Below are 14059 nucleotides of genomic sequence, written 5' to 3' on the forward strand. Positions count from 1 at the left end.
CAACACAAACAAGAGGCCAAGACAATGGCAAAAATAATCCACTTGACAATAATATGTTCAATATACAAGAGTCCAAACCAGATTTCATATTCATCATCTTTTGAGTTTGGTTCTGGATTGGGTGAGCACACAGATCACACGCTCACCTGTGCTCCTTTCACAAAGATACACAGAAAGTCTCCACTAATAGGAGATGGAAAAATAATGAACAAAAAGAACAATCTGTCTGTGTCCAAGATAAATACCCCAATTAGCTTTCTGGCCATTTCTGCAACATCTATACAAAGTGGAGGATTCAGTCTTCTACCTTTGACTGGAAGGTCTTCAATGTGATGCTGGCTAAGATTCTTATTACTGCTGGGCCCTGAATGTCTCATCTATACAATGAAGTGTTAGACTACCTGGTGGTTCCCAAACATTCAGCAGTCCACACTGACAACTGCATGAGAATGATCTGACGAAAATGTCATTTCCTAGCTTCTACCTTGACCTGCTGAATCAAAACCAGGGGCAGGAGGGAAGGGAACTCAAGGAAGGGGACTCAGGGCAGGTGTGGGCCTGGGAATAGAGAGTTCAACAAAAGCCTCCTGATGTGCAGGTTTGAAAATTACTAGGCCCTTCAGGACTAGAGGTGAAGGGGAGGCAGAAAGCCACCCACCTGAAGTGTCCCCACTGCTCCAGCCTCTCTGAGAGGCCCTGAGAGAGTAAGTGTGGCATTAACAAGCATTAGCTGCCTAGATCAGCACCAAATCAAATCTCTGAGGTTTGGAGGGTATGAGACTCTGGAGAAACAGTGATGAGAAGAAATGGGAGAAATGATCTAAATGCAGCTGAGAGTACCAAAATGCTTCCCTTGGCAAGGCAAGCTAGGTGCATCCCAACAGAGTGACAAAGACCCCAAAAGCATATTTCAAATGCCAAGGAAAATCATAAGTTGGTAACACAACAGGAAGAAGGAGCTAAACACTATCAGTACTAACCATGAAAGTCATCAGAGATTACTTAGTCTATCCCCTCACTCGGCACTGCTGAAGAAAACCAGGCTAATTGCCTGGTTGAAAATTAGTTTGGAAATGATCTTTACACAGATATGTGTTCTAAAGTCAAAGCTTCACAGCAGCGACTCTAATACACTGTCTATTGCAGCATTTTACCAGAGGGAGATACATGTAAGAAAGAAATGAATCATAAGTAATATCCAATCTATTATGTGGACACATTAAGGGCATCACATTTTACCACAAGACATTGCTTTTCCACTGCAACTACTAGTAACCTCAGGTTTCTCCCTCCTAGTGGATTCAACACATATTTCTGAGAATGGGTTAGAACCCAGTAAGGTCTGACTGCCGTTTTCAAAGTGAATTTAAAACAACATTTAGTGCTGGTATTACCTGTTTAATCCACTCAAGGAAAGCCAGACAAGGGGATTCCCCCAGTGGAGGAAAACACACTTTCTTAGACAGAGGGCAGAGATTCAAGAACCAGAAAATGTTCCACATGTTCAGTTTTTTCCCCCAGCACTACTAACTATGCATATTTTAGCACATTTTAAAAGGAAAAGGAGAAGAAATAAAAACTAGCAACCTAACAAACACCTGCAAAGCTATGTATCTAGAGAGCCTGGGTATGGGAGGGGAGCTGGGTATAGACATCTGGTGTCACCTGTCAGACTGCCAAACCACTGTATTTTTAGGCTATTCAGACTTTTTAAAGAAGAAACAAAAACAATCCTACAAGCCTGAATTGTGAGGCGGGAGAGCCTACTTGTAACTCAGTCCTTGTCAGACAAAATTCAGCAGCCTGAAAAGGTTCAATAGCCTTTTTATAAACCTATTGTGTGGATTAGTGCCTAAAAATAGTATGGTTCAGCAGGCAGATCACATGAGGAATAATTTCTACATACTAAAATGCCGAACAATAGACAAGGGAGTGGAAAAGAACGCCAAAATATATTCACAGGCTGCACCTAAGTCCCCCACGGTCACCTCCCTGCCTGGATACCTCCAAGCTTCTTACCTTGATGAACGCCCAGCAAACAGATTCAGCTCTTACAGCCTATACAGGGAAGGGGATGGGGGGGCAAGAGGAAACTGAGCCACACACTTCCACAGTATTCACTGCCACTTTTAAGAGACCCTTTTGCCCCCTGAAATAGGCATAAAGGTGATGATTACATTATAATAATTACTGAATATGGCTCTCTTGAGTTTCCCTTATACTAGAGTTCTCAGCCTTCACTGCCTATCAAAGACACCTGGGGCAATTCTGAGACATATAAATAAAATATAAATTTTGAGAAATCCAGTTTCAATTCAGTTTTAAATATCAGGCACTGGTATTTTTACAAGCTCCTCAGGTGATACTGATGGGTAGCTAAGGCTGAAAACCATTGCTTAAAACAACAAAGGCTTTTATGCCAAGTCAGGTGCACAGGCCAGATGAGAGGAAGGCAACCAAAATCGCCTGGACAGGGAGTAACAGTGGCCAAGCCTGCAAAGGATGGATTGCCAAGAGGCCACGAGCACTTTTCTTCCAAAAACCACCCCTGAACAGAACAAAAATCAAGTTACAATGGGAAGCTACCAAAACAGGTAAGATCAAAAGGCAAAACCTAAATGAAAACAAACCTAAATTTTAATACTCCTTAACTCTCAGTTTTAATTTAGTATTAGCTTTTTCTTTTCCCAATACTTATACAAAAAGGGATTTTTATTGTGGGGACAGGACAAAGCTGAGATGAGAGAAGTAAGAAGAGTATAGTGTTGTGTCTTACAGATTTGATTGTTCAGATAAAAAGAAATGGAAATAAAATAGCTAGATGAATCACAGTAATTGCCTAATAGAGTTCAGATAAAAATCTTACAATAGATTATTATCTACATTTTGCCAACATCAAAATAGAGGCACAAAAAATTAAGCCAACTGCTCTAGGTCATAGCAAGCTAATAATGTGACAAGCTGGAAGGCAAACCCTGTTGTTGTCCAACTTTAAAATGAAGGTTCTTTTGCATTCTTATCACTAAACCATGCTTTTTCTACCAAGCCCATTGGCCAGATGCTTTTTTTCTGCTGATACATGGGAGCCAGCACAGGATCATAGATAAGGGTCAGGCAGTAGAATCTACTTCCTCAGGCGGGAGCATTTACAAGTCCCTGGAGCATCTCTGTTCTTGGCGTGCCTGCATCTGCAGGGTGGTGGAGGCAGTCTGGGAGATGTTCATGCTGAAGGGCTTACAACAAGACTTAGGCCAGGAAGTGCCCATAATAACTGCGAGCTGACAGCTTCACTACACTCAGTAGAAGAGAGAATTAAAGAATCTGGTCTCAGCAATGTGTTCACCTTTTTTAGTAGGCAATTAAATATAGAAGCCTAGCACATTTCATTGCACAAATAAAGTCTCGCTATCTTTCTCTCTCTAAATAAGCAACCCTATAGAATGGATGACTTTCTATGCCTTTATTTCTGTTGTGCCCCCAACTGTGAAGCGGACCAAATGACCTGACTCTGTCCACTCCTAGACCACAGAAGGGAGGCAGAAGGACTGCTGGAGATTGGAATGACTCTCCAAATCGGATGGGTCCAACTTGGCTTCTATCAGACCAATGGCTAATTACCACAGAAAGTGCTTTTATCGAGGAAAAAATTATTTTACTTCAGAATCAAAATCTTAACACTACCCATTGCTCCTCATTGAATGCTTCCTTTATGAAATCTTCCACTGATGTTTCCTCCAGAGAAATGTTTAATAAAAACAAAGAAAAGCAAGCCAGCCGTGCTGAGACTTTCTTACAAAATTACAATATGTTCTGTGAAAAAGCCCTGCTGGTTTTCAGGGTCATGAACTAAGAACGCTATTAGCAGCTTTTCACTGAGGGAATATAGATAGTCACAACTTTATAATATGGCACTGTAAATGTTTTACAAATAATAACACTGTAGGAGGCATACACAAAGTTGGATATGGCATTTTAAACATCTTGTAATAACTCCTAATACACTGACTTTTACAGTCAGTCACTTTCACCTTCCATAAGTCATACAGAATTGTGGTTTAAACTAAGAATCCACTTACACTGAACATTAAACTAACACTCTTGGGAGAGGCTTGACACTTCAGCCATGGATAGGTCTTCCTTCAACATTCATCTGAAAATGTGAACATAACAATAATTGCTTCATATTATTCTTGTACACGTTTTTTAAGTCTTGTTAGGATTCTATTTGGCTTTACACAATATCAGTATGGTTATCTTTATGAATGATCCATATATGGATATATGGACGACATCCATGTAATTACACAAACTCTCTTTTTGGTTCTTCTCTTACCTGCCTGCAGAAAGCAAGATCACATCCTGATATCTCAGTCAGATAAGACTAAATGGATGACTTAGCCTTCTCCTGAAGTCTCTGTCGTTGGGGCATTGCCGGAAGAAAGTCAGACAGCCTAGCTCCTCCTGGCTCTAAAATTGATTAGCGAAGTTACCCTGAGCAAATCATTTAACCTTCCAGGGCCCTGGTTTCCTTATGTTATGTTTAAAGTGCGGATAATAATGCCTACTCACAACGATTGCTCAGAGATTAAATAAAACATTACCTGCCACATAGTAAACAGTAAGCAAATAAGACTGCAATAATGAACAATTAATAATTATTACGGAGAAGAGAAAATGGCCTGAAAATATACTGCAAATGGGGCTAAGTGTCTGCCACATTCAATCATAAAGGTCCTGTCGTGATTGGGTTTATAGCATTACATTTGGAGAAAAATTTGTGTAATATAATGGATATAAACCACATTGTCATTTATTCAACTAAACAGAACCTAATGGTAAGAGGAGAAGTTAGGAAAAGAAACTCCTACTTATCAAGAAAAATGTATCTTACCTTGTCAATTAAGAAAAATAATTCCAAGTATAAAAGAGTTTTTTTGAGTCTGACGAGCATGAATCAGTCCATGAGAAACCAGAGTGTTGGGCCCATCAAGCTAAGAACCAAATCCTACTTTGTTCAAGTGATGGGCTCAGGTTCTTCAGATGGGGCCCAGGCCTGGGAGGCAGAGGCCAAGGAACCAGCAGGTATGCCCCTGGTACACAGGGGAAAGGGTCATGGCATGCGGTTTCGCTCAGCCTGCCCTATGCCCCTGGTGAGCTCACCAAACGCTCTTGTCTTATGTAGCACACACAAATCCATCAAGTCATCTCATTCTAGCATTTTTTTCTGCTATACATGAAGCAAACCAAATGGACACTTCCAAATCCATTCATTCATCCATTCAAATGTGCACTAAGTGCCTATAGCATGCCAGGAATCCTGCAGGGAAGAGATCCACCTAGGCTCACTAGTTATTCCCCTAGCATTTGATGAAGATAGCAATTGAATCTTTCATTAGAGCTGTATGTATATGCTTTTATCTTCCCTATTTGATTATAAACTGTTGGGAAGGGCCATATTTGAATCACCTTGTTTCCCTTGGCACCAAAAAGAACGCTCCACTTACAGAAATTACTCAATAAACATTTACAAACTAAATCAGCCTCCAGGATGCATGGGACAGGAGAGCCCCCAGTCTCTTCCGCTGAGGTCTTTGGGTTTTAAGATTATTTGTCCAAGGGGGCTAAACCTTCCAAATCCGGCTGATAGTGAGATATGAAATGAAATGTTTTAACATAATCTGGAAAATGTTTGTGTTAGTCTGCCTTTAAATTTCAAGAGTGTAAGCAGCAAAAAACCAACTTGAGGAAGAGAGGAGCGATTGTCTGAACTTTTTATATAGTGCCTTTCCCAGTGTGCAAGCACCTGAGCTAAGGACCAAGCGCCATCACAGTTCAGACTTATTCCTGACATCCTGATCCTGGCAACAGATGGCACACTGCTGCTCTGCGAAAGCAAATGACATCCATCTGGGTGCTGCTCCCCCAGCACAGAGATCTAAAAACTATGATGTTTCTTCAGAAACTTGGGCAGGACAAGAAATCTTTTGGTCTGAGAATGTTTTAAGTAAATGGAGAAAAATTATCTCCCCTCTAGAGGTCATACTAGAACCCTAGAATTCTACTGGCTTCACAAAACTGGCCAAAAGGAAAAAAGGGTAGGATTGAAAGGAAGCTGAGCACTCCCTGCCAACACTTAATCTGACTCCAAAATAGCAGAAGGTTACAGGTAAAGCTGAGGGCGGGCACACAGACAAAAGAGTTCAGGCTTCAAAACAGCACCTTTCTGATAAGAATATGCCTAAGGAGTTAACAAGTCTTACCAAAAATCTGAAGGCTGAAATACACACCACTACAACACCATGGGAAATTCAATTCATCTTTGTAAGAACAAGAATTGGGAGCTCAGCCCAAATTTTTCTCAGTAATCCCCTAATGATAATAACTGATTTGTCCCACAGAACAAGTCGTCTAATTCTCTGATAACAAGTGACTAAGCCTTTATGGTGGCTAAGTCCTAATTTCATCACTGGGAAAATGAGGATATGGAATGGTAAAATCATCTATATAAGATTAAGCAACAAGTTATCAATTAGGCTAGTATATTGCCTCCTCAGTTGTGATGATACTACAAAATTTAAACAAAATCTAAAAAAGTACAAACAAAAAATCTATATGAGTACAAATTATGTACTCTTTATATATAAATTTATATGAACAAAATGGTCCTAGCAAAAGAGAAAATAAAACAACCAAAGCAAGTGAACTTCATTCATGTTGTTTAACAACAGATACGTTGTACAGATTTGAAATGTCCCTGTAATCGGGGTATAATTGTAACCTATGTTGACAGCATTTGAAATGGGCTTTTAACTCATAAAAATGGCTAACTATATGGAGTACAACTTCACTCCATGCTCTTAATGAGTTCATCTGGATTCATACCATAAACACTCAACACAGTTAAAAAAAAAAAAAACAGAGAGAAGAAGGAAAAGACAGTGGTAACCAAGAATTTGCAAAAATACTTGTTTGTATCATGTGATATAGGACTAATATCCAGAATAAACAAGTTTTTTTTTAATCAGTATATGTAGTAATTCAAAAGATAAGAGATAAGTGGGCAAAAGAAATAGAAGTAAAAAAATAAAAAAGAAAGAAATGGGCTTCTTAAAAAAATTAAGAAATACAAGTGGCCAATACAGTTGCTTAACTTTGGCATAAATTTTTTCAAAAAGAACATAATACTAAAGTAATGAAACAGCTTTTACACTATTATCAGAAACAAATAAAATACTGAGAAGGCTAGAGGCTCAAACATAAATCAATGACAGCATCATAAATGGGCACAACCTATCCGAACAGCAAACTAGAAAAAGCCAAAAAAATTTTTAGTGTCTGTAACTCTGTCATCCAGGAATTCCGCTCCAAAAAATTTACTCTAAGGAAACAGTATTATAAGTTTATATACAAGCACTTTGTTAATAAGAGCCAAAGGCTGACAAACACCACAATGTCCTTCAATTGGGATTAATAAAATAAATAATAGTCCATCAACACAATGAAAAACAATTCATCATCAAAAAGAATACATAGGAACTACTGAAATGTTGATGATGAAAAGATGTCTATAATATATTGTTAAGTGGAAATAAACAACTGGCAAATGGTTGGAAATGAAGAATCACATTTTTTATTTTGCTTTTGGTTTGGGTCTTTAAAAAGTGTGCATGTAGATTTAAAATGTCTGTCAACAGTAATTGCCTTGGAGGAGTAAAATTATGGGGGGATTTATGGTCTACTTTATATATTTCTGTGTTTGAACTGAATAAACCCATAAATTTAAAAACTAAATATATTTTTGACTTGAAGTATGCTTAAAATTATGAGCATGTGTCACAAATGTTTATACAGTCATGTATTCCATAATATCCCCAACACTTCATGAGACAGGGACCATGGGTGTAGTCAGAGTAGGGTGAGGGCCTCTGGAGAAAACAAGGCAAGAAATTTACAGTCAAAGCAATGTAACAATGTGAAGTCCCTATCGAAACTCTGTGTTCAGCATTATGCAAAGTCAAGGTCACACTAATCCTCTAGGGTAAAGATACCAGACTAGGAATATAGACATCTTCAGTGAGCTCTATCCTCTCACTGTATCTCTCAATAAAAAAGCCTCTGCCCTGGCTCTCCTGCATTGACCTTTTGCTAAATTCATTCTTCAACTCCGCAAACAAGAATCCCAGCATCATTCACTCATCAGAATAAACCAGAAAGAAATGAATCTGGAGAACATCCTCTCAGTTAGCTGCTCTACACTCCTGACTAGAGGAAACCTAGAACATAAGGAGGTCAGGCACAGCTATTTCTTCACCACACTCAAGTGCACCGTAATGGATAGAGGCCAATCGGAGCTGTATCCACGCAGCTTAAAGTGGCTGGAAGCTCATAACAGAATGAATACATCACCAGGCTTCAGCAGAACCAAGGAGCCAGCAGGGACGAGTACAGCTGTTGCACAAAGTGAGGGTCTTTCCTTAACAGGAACCTAGGTAATAGATGATCTCCCTTCATGTTACCTCCACATGGGAATTTACTCGGGCTCCAATGCTTTCAAGAGCACTTCTGCCAGGTCCTGTGAGTCACATGTGAAGGGCCCCCACCCATTAGATGGCGAACCTCCTGCTTCTCTTCCGAGTCCTCGGTTCCCGCCGGCGCCACCTGAAGCCCAATCACCTCTCTCCCCCCTCCCAATCCCAGCACCTGCCCAACACCTCAATCAGCTCATGCCCCTTCCTATATAACCCAACACCTTTCCCTAATAAAGCGGAATTCTCCGGTGAATTGCTGCTGTGTGTCGCTCCTTTCCTTTCAACATGGAAGAGGGAGCAGTCTTCTTAGGCTGAGATTCTCTCTGCTATTATTTCCTGGGTTTTCCCCCTTCTCTCTCCTTCAAATAGTTTCACCATTCAACATATGTATGTTTTATGTATTTATAATTTGTAACAAGAACACACTTGATGGCTATCTCCTCCCTCTTTCAATGATATTCTGCCACTGTTAAAGTGCTTATCCAGTTAAAAATATTTTTAAATGCAGGCTCCCAAGCCACAGACTTCAAAATACCCCAACACATGAAGGACAAAGGCTGTGGAAATAAAGGCAGTCACCATGGGCCCCAGGCTGAGCTAGCTGACCTCTCCTAGGACACCTTGGCCCTCCCCCACCCGCTCCCTCTGTCACCTCCTCCCAGGGGCCTCACAGCACAGGGCAGGCACGTGCATCCCTCCATCGGGAAGGCAGCCTTTGTGCAGCCTGTTACCCAGCACTACAGTCCACTCTGTCCCTCTAATCTAGGGACATTCTGTAGAGATGTACAAACCAATTTTTAAAATCATATTCTTTTAGACACATTAAGGGATGTTCAGAGGAACTTGCTGATGACCCCTTAAGCCCCCAGTTTAGGCAATTCCAAAGTTCAAACAGGCTTCCTCAAGCAATGCTCACCTGTGGGTGTGCTGGTGGAGTGAAAAGATCGAAACATTCAATCCATAAGCCAAAGGGAACAGAAACAATCTTAAAAAGGCAAAGCAAAACAAAAAACAAAATAGGACACAGAAGTCCAATTTAAAACTCAAAGCGTGTGTTTGGGGTGGGGATAGCAGACAGCTCAGGCCCTCAGGGCAGGCTTACCTCAGGGGAGAGGAGCAGCTCCGGTCACTCAGCCAGGAGCCAGAACCTACAAGAGAAGAAAAAGTTCCAGTTCAGACCCACAGAAAAGCTCTAGGTCAGCACTTGGCAGAATGTGGTCTGAGGACCCCCATGTAAGAGGTCAAAACCATTTTCACAAGCATAGCAACATATTCATCTTTTCCATTCTCTTCTCACCTGCACACCATGGTGTCTTCCAAAAGCTGAATTACAACATCAGGGTACAAAAAATAGAATGCTGTTGTATTCTCTTAAGCCAGATATTAAAGAGATTTTCAAAAATGTAAAACAATACCATTTGGATCACTAATTTATTTTTTAAATACTAATTTTCATAAAATATATTATTTATAATACAATCCAAATGCTTTATTCTCATTTTTAATTAACAAATATTTTAAGACTTCTCAATTTTAATTCTAATACCGTGTCAGTAGAAATAAGTCACATAATCAAAAGCTCTTTGGGATACTCAGTAATTTTTAAGAGGGTCAAGGTTGACCTAGGACCACAATTTTGACAACTGCTACTCCAGGTGTCTGTTTGGGTACAAACTTCTGTTAAAATTACACCTGCTTTTAATAACAGTATTGGTCAGTGTTAGGTATGTAACACTGACTACATGCAGGTGCCATAAATACTATGTATCATATATCTAAACTCACCATCACTAAAAAAATGGCTTTTTCTGTCCACCTGGATGAGGAAACTCTTAAGAGATTAGTTACTTGGCCAAAGTGAATCATTAAATCACTTGGAGCAGGATGTGAACTCAAGTCAGCCTGGCTCCTAAGATCTTTTCTCTATGCCATGTTTTAACGATAGTAATTATGAGAATTTCTGCAATCTAAGCCGGAGTGAAGTGCCCAGGGGCCCACACTCCTACCTGACATTGCACAGACTCAAAATGCAACAACATGCAGTGGTCCGTCCCCACCGTCCCCCTCATGCAACGATACCAACATGGCTTTTCTGGCATGTCCTGCACTTTGCTTCCTGCAAACAAGAGACTCCAGTAAGCAGGGTGTCCCGCGACAGACAGCCAATTCACACCTGTTGTTCCAGTACAGTATTGACTGTGCCCCTTTTACTCTGAGCAGTGATAAATTATAGTCACCTACCAAGAAGGCTGTAATTGGCTTTGGCTTAAGAAAGCCCATCTTTTTCAATCTGTCTCAATTTTATAAAGTTGATGGAAGAGTTACTGTAATAATCCCTCAATTGCAGGAAGATTTAAGATTATGTGCAGAAGTGAGGGAGGGGAAAGAAATTCTCACTGACAGAACTCCTCCAGCCAACATAGCCAATTTTGGGACAAAGACACAGAATGGCAAGAAATAAAACAATTATGACATGATCTAGCAATTTCACTTTTAAATATATACCCAAGAGAACCAAAAGAGGGTTTTAAAAAGGTATTTGTCAACCCATGTTCATAGTACATTATGCACAACAGCTGAAAGTTGCAAACAATCCAAGTGTTCATCAGTGAATGAATGGATAAGCAAAATGTGGTCTATTGATACAATGGAATATTATTCAGTCTTAAAAAGGAAGGAACTTCCAACATATACAACATGGATGAACCCTGAAGACATACTCAGTGAAATAAGCCAGTGAAAAAGGACAAATACCAGAAGATTCTACTCTAGGAGGTCCCAAGAGGAGTCAAATCCATAGAGAAAGTAGAATGGTGGCTGCCAAGGGCTGGGGATGCAGAATGGGGTTGTTTAATGAGCACAGTTTCAAGTTTGAGATGTGATGCGTGGTGGGAATGGCTGCACAGTGTACTTACACTGAACTATACACTTAAACATGTTAAAGTGATAAAATTTATGCTGTGTATATTTTACCACAGTAAAAAACACACACACACAAAGTATTTATCAAAAAGATTTCCAAACATTAAGTCATCAGAAAAGAACATATTATTAGGCATCTTATGCCATTATTTCAATCTTCATCAGTTTATTAAATTCATTCACTTAGCAAATGCTCACTGACCACCTAGTTACCAGCTGCTGTTCTAGGAATCGAGGAAGAAGACAGTCTCAGCCATCATGGTGCACGGACCCCAGGGAGCCCAGACACAGCACCAGATACACGGAAAGGCAGACTGAGGAGGCCTACAACCACACTCAATGACAAATATTTCTTGCAAGCAAATCATGAATGTGTATAACTTATGAAAAAAACACAAATTTCAAGTCCTCTAAAGTATCAATATATCTCAAAGTTGTAGGGACCCATTTTTTTCCTCTAAGGAAGTTTTCTGTTTTTGCCATTTTTTTATGCTGCTACATTATCAAACCCTCAATTTTGATTTATGAAATAAGTCTCCAAAAGTTCTACTGATTAAATAGTTCTGTTGTTTCATGATGAAATATTTTGTGGTTAATTTCTCTTCTACAGCAGAGACCCTTTAAATGATGTTGTAACATCCCCCACACAATGGGCCCAACTGTAAAAGGTACTCTTCCTTCCTTTCCTACAGCAAACATCCTGTAAACAATTAATTCCCTGCACTTTTAACTGACTGCTTTTGTTTACTGACAGGAAAGGAAAGGAGAAATTCTCCAAGTAGCATTAGGGACTCCAGAGTTTTGCTTCATTTCCTACCAAGCAGGTGGTTTACATGAGGCAACTGACTATTACTATCTTTTGCCTTCTTTTGGTGGTAGAGGGAAAAAAAATTAGTGAGCTTTGGTTCTTCTCAAGCAGCACAACTGGGGCTGGGAGCTGTCTTAGAGAGCCAGGGAAAGAGAGGATGCTGAGAGGATGCACCTCACACTTCAACAGGAGACTCTGCCAGAAAACCGGATTTGCAGGCAGGGAGAGGTCTGGCCCTTTGTTCTCATCAGCAGGTTCTTCAGCTGTTTTTCCAGAGAAACAGGATTCTGAGAAAGTGTAGGCAAATATTTACTTTGTACTGAGAAGAATACAAATATTCTGTCTAGCTCAAAATTACTATTTCTCCACTGAATGTTAGGACAGGCTTGCTAGTATTCAAGGAAAGCCCCAGAAAGGCTAATTTTTGTTTTAGCTTATTTTAAAAATAAAAATTCCTTTCAAAATAATGAGATGTCTCTGAGGATCAAAGCCTTAAATGCCTAATTCTGTCTCTGCACCTGTGAACATTGGCGATGTGTATGAGTGAACCCTGTCTCCACCCATTCGCGGCCAGCAAGTCAGTCATGGGCCAACTGCCCAGTCCATGTACCACACGCAAATCTTGTGCGTCATCATTAGCCTCCAGTCCTAACCTTGACCTCAACCCCTCCAGAAGCACAGCACACACCTCAGGGAACAGGTCCTCAGGAAGTATATAACTGAATATGGAATCATGACAGATTCAAATAGCCAATCATTCCTAGAGAGTTTCGGTCACAAGGGATCTTGTCAATGAATGTCAGATTATGTCATTCGCTTCAGTAAGTGCATTTTGGAAACCAGAGCACCTGTTAGCATCCAACATTCAACACCACAGACCACTCGGCAGAGCCAGTATTCAGGCTTTACCATCTTGAACACGTGCACACAGATGCACAAACACAGACTTCAGTGGTCTCTAACTGCTCCCAGCCTAGTAAAGTTCTTCTCTTACCCAGACGTCTTCATCATGCATGAGATGTCAGCTCAAGCCTCAAGCAGATGACCAGCACTCTAATGAGTCTTTTCTGCATGCAGATCAGGTTAGTGCAAGGTAAAACCTTCCCAGGGTAGTAATGCAGTCTCACTGAAGACATTGTCTCTGCGACTGCAGCTTGGCATAACATAAAGCGTCGCCATTGCTCAGGTGTTGTGCTTTTTGGGGTTTTTTTTGGTGGCTATGGCTATTATATATATTTTAAATTGTGATAAGAACACTTCACAAGAGATTTACCCTCTTAACAAGTTCTTAAGTGCACCATACAGTATGGGTGACTCTAGATATTATGTTGTACAGCAGCTCTCTAGAATTTATTCACCTTACATAAATGAAACCCACCAGCCCTGCCCTTGGCAACCACCCTGGTGGTGTCCACTCCTAAGTCTGGTTATTCCAGACACCTCATGGATGTGGAACAACGTCTCAAGCCCTTCTGTGACTAGCTCATTCCACTCAGTCTAATGTCCTACAGGTTCACTCTTATTACCATATATGGCAGGATTTATTTCTTTTTTAAGGCTGAATAATATTCCAGTGTGTGTATACTTTGGATTTCTCAAGTTAAGGAGAGGTAAAAAGGGAGAAAGGAACTGGAAGCAGGGTCCCTTCAAAGTTACTGCAACACTCAACAAATTATTTTCTTAGCACCTCCAACATCCAAATACTTTCCTAGATGCTATCTATATGCAGACACTGTTCTTGCCACCAGAAGCTCACTGCCTAATGGAGGGAGCCAACCTTTAGGTAGAAGTGCAGAATCAC

At 40.3% G+C, this 14059-nt stretch overlaps 1 protein-coding gene across 4 annotated transcripts in view; it reads right to left on the reverse strand.

The window, feature by feature from the left end:
* SIPA1L2 (signal induced proliferation associated 1 like 2) overlaps window positions 1-14059 on the reverse strand; it is a 272367-nt gene that overhangs the window by 190493 nt on the left and 67815 nt on the right. For all 4 annotated transcript variants that reach the window (XM_036919231.2, XM_036919229.2, XM_036919227.2 and 1 more), the window contains exon 2: window positions 9631-9676. The gene's annotated coding sequence lies outside the window, so the exon portion shown is untranslated. The remainder of the gene's footprint in view (window positions 1-9630; window positions 9677-14059) is intronic.

This window comes from Manis pentadactyla, chromosome 8, assembly GCF_030020395.1.
Source record: "Manis pentadactyla isolate mManPen7 chromosome 8, mManPen7.hap1, whole genome shotgun sequence".
Classification (NCBI taxonomy): domain Eukaryota; kingdom Metazoa; phylum Chordata; class Mammalia; order Pholidota; family Manidae; genus Manis; species Manis pentadactyla.